The following is a 5,774-nucleotide window of genomic DNA, read 5'->3' on the forward strand; positions in this document are numbered from 1 at the left end:
ACATACATACATACATACAGATATGATAAGTTTTGACAAAGTGCTAGTGCGTTTTTAAGTGTCTTAAGTTCAATCTTAAGATCACAAGCCAATTAAGAACCGAATCTTAAGACATTACTGAAGACAGTCTTAAAATGAGAAGATTGAAAAATAACCGTTAATTCGATGTCGAACCGATAGTGATTATTAATACTAACCAAAGAATATTTCAAAGCATTTGTAGTATCATGCGATCGTAGCCTATCCTGCACTGTGGTTTATTAAATCCGACATTGATCGCATTCAGCAAACTCACATCTGTTGAGTTGGAGCGGATCTATGAGCGTTCACTGTTATTGGTGTATTCTTTTAGATAGACTAATAGCAGCGAGGGCTCACAAGTGTCTTTATGTACTCGACTTCATTTTTCAAAAAACAATGTAGTTTATAAGATTAAGTGCGATAATTGTGATGCATCGTATGTAGGATAGACGGGGAGACAGCTAAAAACACGAATTGCAGAGCACCGAAATCATATATGCGGGAACACATCTTTCCGTTCAATTATAACCGAGCATAGATTAGAATTCAAACATGATTTCGATTGGAATAATATTCAAGTTCTTGACGAAAAACTATGTTATAACAAGCGGTTAATTTCGAAAATGCTTTATATTAAAAAATAAAAAATCGCCTTAATCTCCAAATTGATACTGAAAACCTACATAAAGCATATATTCCGATTGTAAACAAGGTCTAACTTTGCTTTACCAAGCGGGCTTTATCGCGGGTTTTCTCCGTGTCCAAATTCATTCTTGAAATGCCTTCAAACGCATAACTTTTATACAATAATATCAATAGTTTATAAGACTTTGAGAAACATATACTTCAATACATTCATCTTGGATTATTGCTTAATGTCTCAGGAATAATCAACGAAAGTGTTAGGAGCTATGTACTGCAAAACTCAAAGATCTCGATATGAATTTCGAGATATTAAGAAGCGTAATGTGGCAGCTAATCTGTTAATAACATTTTACATTTATATTTGGTAATATATAGGTTACATTAAAGATACATATATAGATACATTAAATAGAAATATTACAAATTCACTTTTCATGATGGCTTGATCGATGCATTGATAGTGTCTTTTTTGTACGTGAGGAACAATGCGAGCTAATAGTTCCTCAAAAAGATCTTCGTCCATTCGACAATAATTTTTGTAGGACATAGAATCTTGCAAACTGTAAACAAGTAAAATTAATATATGGCAAAATTTACTTCTATGAGCATGAATTAAGTACAGGAGTTCCTTTTTTTATCATATGTAAAACCTCTTTTTCTTTGTTTCTTTCTTGCAACCACTTTCTCATCCAAATTTTTTGGCGTTTGTAATTTTTTCTTTTAATTTTTAATTTAATAATAATATAGCCAAAGCAGCTAACATTTGTCGTTTTTTTAGTTCATTAATTAAAAATAAGCGCTGATGTTTGTCCATCTTTTTTTTAGACACAAAATAGCACAATTTCTATTCTGAAGATGCTGTCGATGATCTGCTCGAATACATGACCATTTTCAATCTTTTCATTGGTGCATGCAAAGAAACTTGAAAGCTTGAAATCATACATAAAAATCATGTACAGAAATCATGGATGTCAGTACGAACCGATCAATGTATGAACGTATTCCAGCATGCATCAGAGTAGGCATAACTGCACGCACGCATATCATTCAAGAAAACGAGCATCGTGTGATTCCATCTTAATGCAACGCTCGTTTTCTTGTCAATTTTAACTCGAAACTATACATTAGCGCAAATTCGCCTTACTTCTGATAAGAAATCGAACGTTAAGCATAGAGCTCATGAAAAAATTTTCAGCGATTTGTTGACACTAGACAAATGTTCATCTACCTTGCGTAATTTTTTGATTTATTTATTATTTATTAATTTTATATAGCTCCATGTATCACATTGCCAATTTTATATTCCAAGTCTTGAAACACGTGTATATATATATCCAATAACTTCATGATACATCTATAAAACAAAACGATTTTACAAAACATAATGAATCTGAATGTATCCTGGATAAATTTTATAACAGTTATCTATTTGATGCAGACAACTCGGAAATGTCGTAGTTATCATTAGACCCTAAATTTATTTCCATTGTTGAGTTCCAAGTTAAACCAGCCGCTATTAAATATCTGATCTATGCGACAAAGGATGCAGTGTAAAATGATGACTGCCCGACCACGTGCAATAAAAACATCAAGTAGCGGATTCAGTGTTAGGGACGAGGGGATGATCTTCCTCTTCAGAATTTACTAAACGAATGTTAGAAAAAAAACAGAAAGTTAGAATTTATTATATAACAAATTTTGTTAAATACATTTTTAGAACAATTTTAAAACACATTTTTAGTGGACTTAAGTATAACTTCGCAAGTAAACACGCATTCTATATTAAGCCATTAGTCATAAATCAGAAGTTAGAAGCTGAAAATTGACCAATCACAGTCGTCAATTTTCAACTTTTTACTTCTCATGTATAATTAATGGCTTATTATAGAATAGCCATGAAGCTCTCGGCACACTTACACAAACATAAGACAGTAAGATGGACCAGTAATTGCATCAGCTAATCACAATTGAGAACGTAAAGTAACTCTTATGATTGGCCGATTTGCTTACTGCTACATCTTAATGTCATTCTACATTGGTGGTCGTTCATTCTATATCAGAAGCGTCGTAAGCATCATCATGCAACTTTTCGATAAAAAATGTTTTATGCGTAAATATGTATAAATATGTATATACATATATAAACACGCATAAATATTCATAAACATGTGTAATTATATATGAAATATGTCCATATTCGTTTACATCCTTTCTCTTTTGTAAAATTAGTTACACTTTTTAGTGTAACAGAAATAATAATAGTAATCCAATAGCTCCAATGCGCTTCTGTTATAGTTTCTACTACGACAGAAATATGATTGGATAATTTTCTTTATGCATATGGTTATGCGGCTATGCAAGTTTGTGTGGAATGACCCTAAATATTAACCTAAATTTCAAATCTACCGCTCTTTTAGCGTACCATCTACCGTTCAATTTTTCAACTATCTAGCAGCATTGGTCATACTTGACGTGACACCGCAATTTATAAATTTTCGTGATACGTGTTATTATTAAATTAAGTGAATTATCGCATAAAGAAATTAAATGAATTATCGCATAAACAAATTTTTCAAAGCTTGTGAATATATTGAGAACTTTATTCCAGAATCCAGAACTACAGTTCAAAGAGAGTGACTCGGATTTTGGACGGATTATTATACTGCTAATTGTTATATTGCTGAGGATGACTACAAAGCAAGTCGAAACATTCAAGATTTTGAAATAAAGAAGACATCAAATCTTGTTATGAAAAAGTAATTTTTATTTATTGATTACTGTGCGCAACTCCTTCCTCGCTTACTCCCAACCTAGACACTTATTAATTATTATTATTTTATTATTATTAAAAGTTTTCATTTGTTACATAATTTGAAAATTATTAACTTTTCAGAGAAATTAGCGCCATGATTAGCACAAGGCGGCAGCGACTTAAATGTGTTTGAACATATTTGTCATACGTTGTCATTGGAATACACACATATAATCAAGGGTTTCAATAGTCTTACTTTAGACCATACATGTGAGTATACAATCAATATTATAAATTAAATGCTTATAATGATCAAAACTGAATCCTTAATGCTAGAATAATGTAAATTATGTATATATATTATATATGAATATATATCATGACATTGTCACATTATAACATTGTTCAAAATTTACGGTAAAAGTGAATTCGCCATTGCTGGGTTTATAAACGCAATTAAACTATATTTGCAGTTTCTTCTTTTTCCTCTTGTGTAGGATATTTTATTATATTAGGTGTTAAAGTCATGATAAACTCTGTGACTCTTATGATTCTGTGCGCAACTCCTTCCTCGCTGACTCCTAACCTAGACACTTATTAATTATTATTATTTTAAATATTAAAAGTTTTTATTTGTTACATAATTTGAAAATTATTAACTTTTTAGAGAAATTAGCGCCAATGCTTATAATGGTCAAAACTGAATCCTTAATGCCGTAGCAGAAAGATGCGAGTTGATCCGAGCGATTTTTGAGGTAAAAGAGTAAACAGACGCTTTTGATTTGCAATACGGAACGTACCTACGAGTATCGTATACGACAATACTAACGTTCAATCAGAAGATGGCTAGATGTGCAAACAACATGACAAATAGGAGATACCAATCTTTGAGTGAAATGAGCAGTAACACAGGATATTATATACAAGCAAAAAAATTAAAAAAGACGGTAATTAATCTAGTTAAAACAGTAGCAAGTAGGTCAGTGAGTCAAAACGGTAAAGCTACCGCTAAAACTTTTTATGCCAATGCTCGACACTCATTAGCCTATAGCGTTTTCGGCTCAACCGGATTTGCATCAACTTAGGTTGAAAAATGCTTCTTGACGTTACACGCTCTACTAGGAGAAACATACGAAACATCATTACTTTAACCCCGGTTAGTTATGCCACTCCAATTTATCAACGCCACTCTAATTTACACCGAGAGTTTGATCCAAGTCGGAATATAAGAATCGATTCAGAATAATAGATTCTTTCGATTTTAGGGGTTGATTGTGTTTAGAATAGTCGATATAATTCGTTCATACATTGATACGTGCATGCTGCATATACATAATTTTTATATTCATTGTGGTTTACTTCACAGTTTATTTTCTGGCATGTACCTATCAAAAGAATTGCTAATTTCACAGGTATTTATGAAACGTCGGATTATAAGATGTAAATAATGTTTTAAGATACTAATGCAGCCCTTTCATTGACTTCTTAAGAACCATATTTAGGCAGTCTTAAATATAAGATTATAAGGGCCATTCCACACAACTTGCATAGTCGCACAAACATATACATAAAGAAAATCATCCAATCATATTTTACGTTTATATATTTTTATCGGCTCTTGAGTATCATTAGGAGCGGATTCGTCATGTAAGTTACGACTATTTTTATCGAGATCCTTCTTTCTCAAGGCGTTTCTGTATCATTATTGTTGTAAAACAGGCATCAGCGAAATTAGTATATATTCTTCGGCCTTTAATTCGATTCTGTAGTCGCGAGGGTGATCCTCATAAAATACCTCGAGAGCATATGAATCGATAGAAGAAATTTTGGCATCGGTTAAGGTCGAGGTTAGTTGATCACCCTCTACTATAGTTGTTCGCAAATCCTATATTTGCCCTATATAATCAATTAAATATATATTTTCTAGGTTTCTTGTACACGATGCTAAGCTGTCTCCGATAATAATTGGTGCTGCTACCGAACGTTCTTTTGAGAGTTTCTAAAAATTTTGCAACTGTAAGGTGAGTTTCGTCTTCTATAGCAAGATATACATGTTGCGATAATTCATTCCTTCGCATTTGCACGAATAATGCCTCATCAACTAAAGATATTGAATCTTTTGCTCTCTTGCAGGCATGCGCGAACTGCTAAATATCATGCTCGTTATATTTTGGAAACGAGATCATAAGATGCCTCGCGGATGTACGATTTCGAATAAAGCGGAGTAAGCGACAGCGAACGTTATATCCGATAATAAATTGAAGAACCTGAGGAATTTCTCTTGGAAGTATCAATAATATCATTTCGATCCAATCACAAATATTCAGTTAAGGCAATTGGTTATACAATTTAAAAT

The 5,774-nt window shown here is 32.4% G+C and overlaps 1 long non-coding RNA gene across 1 annotated transcript; it reads left to right on the plus strand.

Moving 5' to 3' along the window:
* Window positions 1-3,117: 3,117 nt before the first annotated feature.
* Window positions 3,118-4,568, plus strand: LOC108753168. The gene is made up of 4 exons (XR_001939604.1): window positions 3,118-3,188; window positions 3,275-3,422; window positions 3,560-3,688; window positions 4,086-4,568. It is a non-coding gene; the product is annotated as an uncharacterized LOC108753168 (long non-coding RNA).
* The last annotated feature ends 1,206 nt before the right edge of the window (window positions 4,569-5,774 follow it).

Source organism: Trachymyrmex septentrionalis, unplaced genomic scaffold (genome assembly GCF_001594115.1).
Source record: "Trachymyrmex septentrionalis isolate Tsep2-gDNA-1 unplaced genomic scaffold, Tsep1.0 scaffold66, whole genome shotgun sequence".
Lineage (NCBI taxonomy): Eukaryota > Metazoa > Arthropoda > Insecta > Hymenoptera > Formicidae > Trachymyrmex > Trachymyrmex septentrionalis.